Source organism: Sander lucioperca, unplaced genomic scaffold (genome assembly GCF_008315115.2).
Source record: "Sander lucioperca isolate FBNREF2018 unplaced genomic scaffold, SLUC_FBN_1.2 Unpl_103, whole genome shotgun sequence".
NCBI classification, from domain to species: domain Eukaryota; kingdom Metazoa; phylum Chordata; class Actinopteri; order Perciformes; family Percidae; genus Sander; species Sander lucioperca.
The window spans coordinates 1-12,764 of NW_023396135.1; the positions used below are offsets into that span (position 1 = coordinate 1).

The 12,764-nt window shown below is 41.6% G+C and overlaps 1 long non-coding RNA gene across 1 annotated transcript; it reads left to right on the forward strand.

Moving 5' to 3' along the window:
- Positions 1–5,693: 5,693 nt before the first annotated feature.
- Positions 5,694–12,730, forward strand: LOC118494526. Its single transcript, XR_004896669.1, has 3 exons — positions 5,694–5,791; positions 8,760–8,772; positions 12,720–12,730. It is a non-coding gene; the product is annotated as an uncharacterized LOC118494526 (long non-coding RNA).
- Positions 12,731–12,764: the final 34 nt, after the last annotated feature.

Sequence of the window (12,764 nt, forward strand, 5' to 3'; positions counted from 1 at the left end):
CACATGACTATACTATGACGTAACTTTTTCGACATACTATACTATGACTGTGGACTTTTTTTCGACATACTATAGTGTTTGAATTTTTTAACTTTTTTCGACATCTATACTATGACCTTTTTTGACTTTTGTTTCGACATACTATAGTTTGAATTTTTTTAAACTTTTTTGTCGACATCTATGACTAACTTTTTTCGACATACTATTACTTTTTAAAACTTTTTTCGACATGCTATACTATGACTTTGTTTAAACTTTTTCCGACAATCTATACTTTGATTTTTTTCGACATACTGTACTATGATTTTTTTGTTTTTTTGTTATACTATACTATGACTTTTTTTTACTTTTTTCGACATACTATGACATTTTTTTTTACTTTTTTCGACATACTATACTACGACTTTTTAAAACTTCTTCTGACATACTATAGTATTACTTTTTTTGACTTGTTTCAGCATACTATACTACAATTTCCTTTTTTTGATATACTATGACTTTTTGGACTTTCTTCGACATACTATACTATGACTTTTTAAAACTTTTTCCGACATACTATAGTAAGATAACTGTTTTTTTCGGCATACTTTACTATGACTTTTAAAAACTTTTTTCGACATACTATACTGTGACTTTTTGGACTTTTTTTCGACATACTATAGACTTTTTGGACTTTTTTCGACATACTATACTATGACATTTTTTGGACTTTTTTCGACATACTATAATATGACTTTTTTAAACTTTTTTCGACATACTATACTATGAATTTTTGTTACTTTTTTCAACATATACTATGATTTTTTCGATAAACTATACTTATACATACTAGACCATGACTTTTTCGACATACTATACTATGATTTTTTTTTTTAGTTTTTTTGTTATACTATAGTATGACTTTTCAACATACTTAACTATGAGTTTTTATGATTTTTTTTCGACATACTATACTATGATTTGTTTTTACTTTCTTCAACATACTATACTGATTTTTTTCGACATACTAAACTATGACTTTCTTCGACATACTATACTATGACTTTTTTTTTTAAACTTTTTTTGACATACTATACAATGATTTTTTTACGATATACTATACTATGAATTTTTTTGTCTTTCATTCCCGCTCAGTTACCAACTCCATTTAACTACTAAAGAATTATTAATAATTAACTTTTTATTCTTGTGTCTGGTCATTTACATGACCCATCCATCATAGATTTATTCAGACACATTAACTACTAATCACTACTATGTCCAAGGTTAAGGATGAACTGTTGTCCTGAAGTCTTTTTAAATGTGTAATTTGTTGTAGACGTCAGCAGATGAAGTTGAAGATGAGGTTTAAAGAACAGACAGAAGTCAGTTTGCTGAGATATTTATTTACACATTCAACTAGTGGCCATTATATGAAAAGAAAGAAACATTTTTACAGTTTATTTACATCACCTGTAAGGCATTATGAAACAAAAAAACTGTACACTTAAATTTGACAAGGAAACCATAAACATAAACACGAAAAAGCTAAATGAATTGACATGGACAGTATGAAATACAACCACAGTGAGATGATGAAACTTAAATAAAATGAATAATATGGAACAAATGAGGGGAAAATGTCACATGAAGCTCATCTCTCCCTCCGTCTGAATGTTTCAATGAGTGGGTGGAGTGAGGTGAGACGAGGGAACGATAGCCCACCTGCTGAGATTCTGGGGTAAGTACACTGAATACTGTCACATGTGTGTGACATGTTTCCTGCCTAATAACAAGACCATATTGCACTTTCTTTATCTTCATACTAAGGAGTCTAAAAGAGTGAAGATGAGTACAAACACACAGATAGCAGCTCTTCTGCAACACTATTATGTCTATTGGGATATCCTCTACTTCTAATATACTTCGACAGCTGAGACCTATCGTTACTGTCGGGCGAAAACCTTGTACGTCCAAACCATTGTATTTCAGGAAATGAAAAAAAGACTAATTTAAAAACATTATATGGAGCTATTTACCTTCGACAGACTACGATGAAACCCCCTCGTCACCCGTTTAAATATTTATAAAAAACCTGTGTAGCCGGGTTAGCTCATTGGTAGAGCAGTGCCCATATATAGTGGTTTACTCCTCGACGCAGCGGCCGCGGGTTTGACTCCGACCTGCGGCCCTTTGCTGCATGTCGTTCCCCTCTCTCTCCTCTTTCATGTCTTCATCTGTCCTGTGGAAATAAAGGCTTAAAATGCCCCAAACATTATCTAAACAAAATAATATTCGTATAACCCACAGCTAGACGTAAAGGTGACCGATAGCACTGATTTATGTAAAAAAAAATAAAGACACCAAATATGGAGTTACAAGGTTTCTGCCCGACAGGACGATAGTTTAATTTATAATTTGCTCAGTCGTGCAACATTATAATGATTAAATCTGTCGTAATTCTTAGTTTTTAGTTCAACATTGTGGTTTAAATAACATAATTCAGAAACCTCTCCACTGGCATTACATTTAGGAACAGAGTATTGGTATTAATTGGCATGACAACAACATTCAGATAGCGTATAGTACAATAATACTGAACCAAAACCTAACTCACAGGATCGATGGTCCGAAAAAATAAAATAATTAAATGTGGCTGCTATTAACATGAAGAAAATGTGGGTTTAACTTACAAGTTTATACTTTTTCCATTTTTTGGCTGTTAAACTGATGGTCAAAACCAATTCAAAATCGACTGATTAAACATGTTTAGGGTTAGGGTTATTGGATAAATTGTGTTTTCCTGATGCAGAATGAAGAGTTTTTGGGTGGCGATGGATGTCATTGTTTAAGATCCATGTAACTCCAATTGTGGCCATTTTTCATGTTTCATTTTAAAGGGTTGAGATTATTTTTTAGGATTAGAAAAACCTTTTCGGGATCCATGAGATAAACTGAAACTGCTAACAGCCCTTCAAGCTCTAATGAACCGAGTTTATGCACAATGATCAAAGACATTAAACTCACAGATGTGTTGGAAACAAGGATTCAAAAAGTGTTTTCATACAAAATCAACCACAGAGTCCAACCCGTTCCCACTCCGAACTCGTAAAATACAGATACTTGGGCAGTGTCTCTCAGCGTCAGATACATTGTAATATGATCATATCATCAGCGTGTGTGTAGAACGTACCGGGCAGAGCAGCAGCTACGTGGCGCTGTAAGATGACGTAGTATTAAGAGAGACAACAGTAGAGTAGTATGTAGAGAGACGACGGTAGAGAGTAGTATGTAGAGAGACGACGGTAGAGAGTAGTATGAAGAGAGACGACGGTAGAGAGTAGTATGTAGAGAGACGACGGTAGAGAGTAGTATGTAGAGAGACAGTAGAGCAGAGAGTGTGAAGGCTGAATTCAACCACAGAAGACTTTCCCCCCAGACACCGGGGGTTTGTGTCTCGCATATCACTTTCCTAAACCCAACTGTCCCGTCTCCTCCTTTTCCTAAACCCAACCGTCCCGTTCTCCTTTTCCTAACCCAACCGTCCCGTTCTCCTTTCCCTAAACCCAACCCAACTGTAACCTTTCTTGTCCCGCGTGTCACGGAAACGTACCTTTTATAAGCCCACCCACGATTCTTCCTAAAACTAACTGCGTCAAAAGTGACACCAATAGTCCCCGACCCAGCGCGTTTGGATAAGCACGTTTAGATCTGATACTAAAGGAGACTTTTAGCGTCAATAACGACGCCAAAGGCACCTGACCAAGCGTCCGTATTTTACGTGATGGGAGTGAGAATCTGTTGGAGAGTCACATCTGGTTTGTGTAAGGAGACGAGATTTAAGGTGGACTGAGGATAAAACCTGTGCATTAATGTGAATCTGTTACCTTCAATCCTGTCTAATGGGAAATAACTTAATTAACAGTTAACAAGTCTGTTTCTTCCCATTTTACGGCAAGTTTATTGAGCGTTCAGTCAGTGGAATTAGTGAGGCTGTAAAAACCAAAAAAGAACTCATGTTCACAAAGTGCTAATTATTTAATCGCTCCTTCTCTGAGGCTACGTTTACACAACCGCTACGTTTGGGTTTGTGAGCCGAGTTTTGGAGCCAAAGCGATCTCCGTGCACACAATTTGAGCTCCAGTAGAAGAACTATCTCCGTTTAAAATAACACGCCCAAACGCAGAGGAGGAAAGAGTACAGAACATTCTACTTAAGTAAAAGTACTATTACTTTGATGAACTTTTACTTAAAGGTGCTGTAGGTAGGATTGTGAAGATCCAGGACTTAGCCCAAAAATTTGAACAACAACAACTTCTCAGTCCCTCCCCCCTTTCTGCTAAAGCTCAAAACGGCCTCCTAAGCCCCTCCCCCCACAAGGGAGAATGAATGCATGAGCAGTGATTGACACGCAGTTAGACAACGGCCCTGATTGGTGCATCTGAACAGGGAGCGGTGGATTTTGCAAATCACACTACAGGCTGTAGGTGGTGCCAGAGGAGCTGGATTTATTTTTTTTAATTACCTGCTTCATAGGGTCTATTTAGGGTCAGTTTCAGCAGTCAGTTTTACCTACTGCACCTTTAAGTACAAGTAAAATTACCGGTATAAAAATCAACTCAGATAAAGGAAAAAAGTAGATCATTTAAAATGTACTCAGGGTAAAAGTTACTAAGTTACTTTTTAACAGCTTTTTTATATTTATACTTATTTAATATCTTAATTCTTATTTAATTATCGCAGTCTTTTGTGATTTCATTAGCGCACAAAGCCACTTTAGATTTGAGTTTGTTGACGGAAAAAAAACTTTAGAGAGCGTTTTTATTTACTACTTTTTACTCATAACGGATGAGATTTAAAACGTAGCAAAGTTAAGTACTAAAACAAAACATAATAAGTAAAAGTACAGATCTTAAAAACTACTTTAAAAAGTAAAAGTACCCACAAAACTACTCAATTACAGTACGTGGGTAATTCGTTACTTTCATACCTCTGCCCAAACCTCATTTCTCATACACATTCTGATATACTGGGCATCAACAGGAGCAGCGTGGGAGACTCGCCTGTTTGGCTGCTGTCGAGACTGCAACACAACCAAAACTGGTCAGATGGGTTTCCAATGTCTCCGGTGTTAGGGCTCTGAAACGCCAGAGCAGGGGATGAGTGAAACGCCACACGCAGGGGGAATGAGAGGGGGAAACGCCAGAGCAGGGGGAATGGGAGGGGGGAAACGCCAGAGCAGAGGGGAATGAGGAGAGGGGAAACGACAGCAGCATGGGTAATGGGAGGGGGAAACGCCAGAGCAGGGGGACATGAGAGGGGAAACGACAGAGCAGGGGGAATGAGATGGGGGAAACGCCAGAGCAGATGAGAGGGGGAAACGACAGAGCAGGGGAATGGGAGGGGGGAAACGCCACGAGCAGGTGAATGAGAGGAAACGACAGAGCAGGGGTATGAGAGAGAAACGCCAGAGCAGTGGTGAATGGATGGGGGAAACGCAGAGCAGGGGAATGAGAGGGGGAAATGCCAGAGCAGGGGGAATGAGAGAACGCCAGAGCAGGGGAATGAGAGGGGAAACGCCAGAGCAGGGAATGAGGGAGGTAAACGCCAGAGCAGGGGAATGGAGGGGGAAACGCCAGAGCAGGTGAATGAGAGGGGGAAACGCCAAGCAGGGGGAATTGAAGGGGGAACGCCAGAGCAGGGGGAACGGAGTAAAGATATGTCTTTTTAACCAAAACGTAGCGATGCAAATGTAGCCTAGATCATCTTCATTAATTAAAACAGAAGTTTGTAGATCCCCCTGAGTGTTTTTGTTCTTGAGGAGCTAAAATAAATGGAAAGTGCTGTTTGTAACTGAGAACCCATCTAATGTTCGTGAAACTGCAGATTTTCATCTTTCACTTTTTGGGGTTTTTAACTGATGCTCGTTCGTAACTTGAAGGACATGCATCAATGATTACATGTGCTTATTAGTGATGTTTAACTGCTGCTTCCACACCTGTAACACTGATCGTTTTGGTGAAAATCATTTACAATAATTGGTGCCCGGTGTTTACTTTGAAAAGACTTTGATCACTTCCTCAGTTAACTTCCTAAATAGCTGAGCGGTTATGAGGTGTGTCTTAGTGTAAGTAGGAGAGAATGTTGTAGGAGTTTTTCTGTATTAAAAGGAACTTGTACTTATACCTTGAAGCAAAATAAAATATAATCCCCTCCGCTGATCTAACCACATGTTTGAGTTGGGCAATGAACAACATCGACACAATACACCCTGATGGTGAGGTCCTTCTCTATGGAGTCATTTGGTGTGACCAGGGCTTTAAAAAAACTTTCTCTTCTCCCTCCAGCTTTGCTCGTCGTCTCCGTGTGAGCTTCTGATTTACAAATAAATAAAAAAGGACGCTGCCCGACGCTTTGGAAACACTACGAAGTGGCCGCTTGGTGCACGTTTCAAGCCTTGCTCCTTCGCAGGTTAGTATGTGTTGGTCTTCGAGAGTAGGATGAAATAGAGGTTAAGGGTTACACTTGTAGTTTGTAAAATCAAGAGTGTTGAACCAAAGTGACAGAGCGGAGACTGTGGAGGAGGGGATCTAAAGTACAGAGGATACCCGACCTGATCCGACAGGACCCAACGGGCCGGCCGGGTTCAGACAGATATTTAAAATGGTGTCCGGCTCGGGTCGGGCTCGGTCACATCAGCGCGATAAGGCATTGAACATTTTACATTTAAAAAGCTTATTATGTAGGTGTGCGCCTGTGTTAACGTGAGCTTGTTGCCCCGTGTGCGCTGATGACCTCATCTGTTGACATTTGTGATGCCTTCCTACAGTTGCTTAATAAAGCTTTCCACACAAACAACGTACATGTGTCATTAGTATGAGAACAAAATGAGATTTTAACTCTGCGGGCTCCGCTCGGGCTCGGGCAGAAAAATGCAGCCGATCTGCACTCTAGTGTAAGTACCTCAACAGGCCACAACACCTGACCAGAGACAGAATGTACACTCTATAAAGTAATAATCAGATTAAGAAATTCATACCACGGAATCACTCGGACATAGTCCATCTTCGTAGGCTGTATATCATTACTTTAGAGCACTTGTTTTTTAACGACATTTGTGTGAGTAGCTGTAGATTTGCTTCACTCACCATCCAAAAAACCATAGTACTATATATTGAGTGGCTGTCACATTTGAAACAAGGAGGCACTTAACGCCCCGTTCATTGAGTTGAGCTTGCTGTGTGTCAGATCTGCACTCTGAAGCCAGCTGATGTACTTCAGTGCTGCTATATATAAGTGCTCTGATAATCTGGATCTCCTTTCAAAATACTGATTGAAAAACGGCCCCGCGCTACGGACATTATCAAAAGCCGATACTTTCTCCTCTTTTTAGCTCCTTTTGGATACATCACATTTTCATAATTAATGTTGATTTCGTCTCCCCCCACTCTCAAACATCTATCTGACAGTGATTTCTAATCCACTGTCACACTCGAATCTACTTAGACTATGTTCACGACTTGGGCGTCTTTTTTTTTCTTAAAGAAAAAGCTTACTAGGCACTTTTGTAGTGAAAACATGGTGATGGCGCAGTGGTATGACACATCCCTTTGGTGTGGGAGATCTGGTTGTTCGATTTCCACTGTGATACATCGACCATGTGTCCCTGAGCAAGACACGTAACCCCTAGTTGCTCCAGAGATGTGCGACCTCTGACATATGTAGCAATTGACGTCGCTTTGGATGAACGTCAGCTAAATGACATGTACTGTTTCCAAAAGCAGCCGAGAGCGTCTTTTGTTATAACCCGTTATAACAACAGCTACTGCTACAGTATCCTAGAGCAGTGTTCCAACCTTTTTTCCTTGGCGACGCTACTAGTCTAAGAAAAGCTGAGCGTCCGAAACCGAAGTTAGGTCATCTCGAGATAGTCCTACTTTCTTTTTGATACAAGGAGTTATCAGAACTTTTACGTTTTCTCCGCCATGTTTCATCCATAAAAATATTGATGCTGTGGCGTGCAGGAAAAACGAGGATGATATCAGCTAGCAGCTGACCTGATGACAGCAGGGTCCCAGGTTAAGAGTTCCCGGAGGTTTGCCTACTAGTAGCCTGCCTACAAGTTTAAGCGAGAACACAAATATATAGTTTTTTATACCGACTTTTTGTATACATTACACATTACACGGCAAATATACCTCAAAACCTCAACCAGAGAAAGACTGCGCACACCCCTGTGATCTTGTTGCCGCCCCCCTTAGGTCCCCAGACCCCAGGTTGGGAGAGCCCACTGTCCTAGAGTGCTATGTGGAGCGCTGTAACGTTAGATGAGAGAGAGAGAGAGAGAGATCCCTGTACAGGAGCACCCACCCGTCATACCGTATAAGCGTATAACTCTCTGTGTCCATTTTTTCTTGTTTGTCATGAAGCGACAGGTCTGGCTACTTTACCCGCTTGTCATTGGTCGAGACTGTCAAAAATGCGCTTGTGACTAGTGTGAATGGTTTGTTTTTTGTTTGTTCAGAAAGGTGAACTTTTTTCAACGTCAAAAGACGCTCCGAGCTGCAGGAAAACATCAGCGATGGCGTTTAAAGAGCGCTCAGGACTAAACACGGTTTACTCCACAGGATTATAATGTAAACAGACTCTGGCAGCTTAAAAAAAGCGCCAAGTGTGAACACAGCCTTAACAGTTTGATTTTTTTATATTCAGGATAACATTTAAAGTATTCACACATGTAGAAAAGACATCTTGAGCCCAATGGACGCTTGGAATATTAGTTTCTTGTAAAACGTAATATTTAGCCCGCTGGAGCTCGTTAGGATCACTGACTGAGATGTGTATTAGTTCAATTAGAAAGACTGTATGGTACAAATGATCCCATTCTTTCTCCGCGTTTCTTCCCCATATTCGTGTTGGGGTTGTTGCCCACAGACGAACATTTTTAAAAGCTAGGAGCTTAACGTAAGGAGCTAATTATCAGCTACAACAGCATATTAGCACGAGCCATGCTACTGCAGATATCCGTCATCCCCGAAGAGATCAACTAAAAACGCAGCAAATTATTAATAGTGTGTAATCAAAACCTACAAACCTACTTAACAATTAAACACAGAGGTCTTTTTTTTAAAGCCTCTAGGAACTCATTACACCGAAGAAATTTGAGTCTTTGAGAATTACACGGGCGCAACACTCGTGTTCAGTGTGTTGTTTTGTGTCCGACGTGGAGGCAGGGAGTGACTGTTTCCCCTCCGGCCAGCAGCGGAAATAACACACAATATTATCTGCAAAGTTTGTTTTAATCTCCCCAGCTTCAGTGGCTGGTAGAGTAGTGACACCCACCACTGCTTGAACAACAAGTTGGCTTCTCTGTGAAATACTGACAACGGCCGCTGGCGTTTGGGACTAACCAACCACAGACGCTCCTTCAGATGACTGGATGTCTCAGGCCAAGTTCTGTGACCCTTTCGATTTCGTGTCTGCCTTCGAGGCCGGCTGGCGTCGCGGTCGCTCCAAGCTTCGTAGCGCCGTAGCCTCTTGGAGTGAGCGCTAGCTTCGTGCTACGAGGCTTCGAGCTGCACAGCTACCCTTTTAGTCGTGGCAGGCTAGCGCGAGCTTCCATCATTCACAGCTCGATTAGTTTTGAGGATTAGTTTTTAAGAAGATGGGCATCACGTCGAGGGTTGGCTAGTGTTAGCTTCTCAGTAGCCGGGCTGGCGTTTTTGTCCGTTTCTCCTTTATTTCCATCCTTCATCAAATCGGAAAACACCTGAGAGTACAACAGATTGAATTCATTTTATTAATGAGCCGTCAGAAACACATTGACTACGTTTACTGCACATAATATTCCGTTTCTTTTTTGCTTTTATTCCGAAAAAGGCAATATTCCTACTAAGCTGTTTTCATGGTGAATTAAAGTTGATATTCCACTAATATTCCGTTTACATGCAGCTTTGCAAAATAGGATTTTTTCAAAGTTTTCCAGCGTGGCGGACTTGTTAGAGCGTGTGACGCAGCGTCCCTCTTTGGATTCCTTCAACCAGCTTCTTGCAAAGTCGGCGGTTGCGATGTTTGCGCATATCCATATCCATGATGTAAAGTTATCGCTGTCAAAGTGACGTCAAAATGAATGGCAGTCAATGAATGCTACGGCGAGTGAGAGCTAGGTAGCATCAAATGCGCCAGAGATCTACGGTTGTTGGCAGAACGCTTACCCCCCTTGGTAAATCCAGACAGCTAGCTAGACTATCTGTCCAATCTGAGTTTTCTGTGCACTAAACGACTAAAACTACTTTGAACCTACACATGTTCTACCAAACAAGTTCCTTCTGAGACTATTTAGCAGAGGCACGTGGCTCCTTCCGGTGCTTAAGCACCGCCCAAGAACATTGTGATTGGTTTAAAGACATGTCAATAAACAAGAGCACGTTTTTTCTCCCATCCCAGAATGCTGTGTGGACCTTCCTCCGCAGCGCTGTGGAGAGGGTCTGTGCAATGCGAGACCTATAAAACCCAGATTAGATAAGATTAGAGTATACTTTACTGTCCCCGAAGAGAATTTGTTTTGGACTCTGTCCTTCTTTACAGAAAACACAAATACAGAAAATAAGCATCTCTCAACACATACTCTCACCCAACACAGAACATGCTCTCATATACATTGGACAGGTACCTATACTGTATATGTAGCACAGTAACTCCTCCTTTCCAGTGGCAGTTCTTGATTTAAACCAACCCTGTCGGCTGCATTTCTCTCTCCGCAGTGTAGCACAGCCCTTGCACATGAGATATTGCACACTAACATATTGCACACCCCAATAGCCTACGTACTGCATAAAGACATTTCTACATAACCTATGCAGTACACATGACGCAGATTCTGAATGCGCTGTATACATGTCCAAAAAGTTTCCTAAAACCTGAATAATACCTGCACATGCCATGACGTACATTGTAAAACGACTAAATTATTATAAATATCCAAGCAAATTAAAAATGTGCGTTTAGCTGACCAGTATCGAATTGGAATATTGTCTATTCTGAATATAGTGGATATTAGTGTCGGATGTGTACGTACTCTTGACTGACGTTGCCGGAACTCTGAGTGTGATGCTTCGACCTGCACGCCGCGGCCGTTCCCACCTGCTGACCATGTGGTGTTGTTGGCCATTGGCGTGTGACGAGTGTGTGTGCCTGCAGTCCTCGGCAGCGGGTTAGAACTGAGCGATGTGGCATGTCAGTCCATCTGGAGCAGGACGTGTCCCGTCTCTCGATCAGACCGTCAGGAATTTGCTGGCTGAGCCCAGTGTCCTCCGAAACAACTCATCTCATCTCGTCCCGGCAGAAGATACGTCCCACACCCCACGCCACCGCCAGAGGGAGAGACGTGCTGTACAGAGTGAAGATCCTGGACAGTAGTGCGCACACACAAACCCAGCTGTTACTCTTACCTTTTCCAAAATATCAAAAGGCTTTATTTCAAATTTCATTTGTTTGTGTATAAATCACACAATTTTGTTTGCTTTATTTCACGGTAAAGTAAGAACAAAACCAGAAAGTAGGGTGGTGTATTAATAATTCAAGTCACAGCGAATGAAGATTGAGTGTTTTTGACCACCTCAGTGTGTCTATTATTATCCGCTCTCTGGGTTTTTTACTCTCACTGCGTCCTGGGAGTTTTTAGGTTGTCATGACTAGATCTGCTTCGGTTTGCCTACAACCACAACATTTTCTTTCAATTGTGTGTGCACTTTTCTTGTATCGCCTGTTTGTGAAACGGCATCAGGGTAGGAGGAAAAAGAGAGCATTACATTGTAGCAGTGAAACCTGTTTCCTAATAACTGTGCATAAGACAGACAACTGCAAATAGTAAGAGTACGATTATCCTTCCAATAGTAACTCTGTCAGAGTTTAGGGCTTCTGAAGCCATGGACGCATTGAAAGCGGCTGTTATAAACTGTATGCAATTACGTATGGGTCATTGTAGTGGACCACATCTATTATGCGCAGAACCTTTCACTTCTAAATGTCTACAGTTTCTTTTTTAACTCACGCGCCAATATTAAAGTCCAAACCATGAGTCATTGGTGCCGCAGCCTGTTTCTTAGAGTGGGGTAAAATGTACTAAGTACGATACACTCAAGTACTGGACAATCTTTGTCGGTACGTCTGACCGAAATAAAGTTACGATTTATCAATGCAGGACTTTTTGTGTCCGTAGTGCTAACGTTTCCATCACGTACACGCATGTGAGTACTCTTGTCCCCTTCCTCTGTTGATGTCCCCATCTACACAGCAGCAGCGTTTGAGAAGGTTCCCACTCACCAGTCGATCAGATAGACGGTACGGGTGGTCAGGCTGTTGGTTGAGAGGTGCTGAAGAGTCGCGAGGCAGATTCTGCCTCAAGAGAAACCGCAAGGCTGAACACGCAATCACTTCAAACATCTGCCACAGACAGACAGACGAGACAGAAGATGCGACAGAAGACAGAGCGAGACAGAGAGCCAGACTAGACATACGGCAGACAGAGATGACAGCAAGACGACAGATGAGACAGACCGAGAGACAGACAGACATACAGGCAGACAGACACAGACAGAGCAAAGCAGAACGACAGACAGAGACAGACGATACACAGACAGAGGACAGAAGACAGACAGAGAGACGACAGACATACAGGGCAGACAGAGAGCCAGACACAGACTAGAGGCAGACAGACAGAGACGGACAGAGACAGACAGAGAGCCAGAAAGTACAGACAGAGAGACAGCACGAGACAGCAGCAG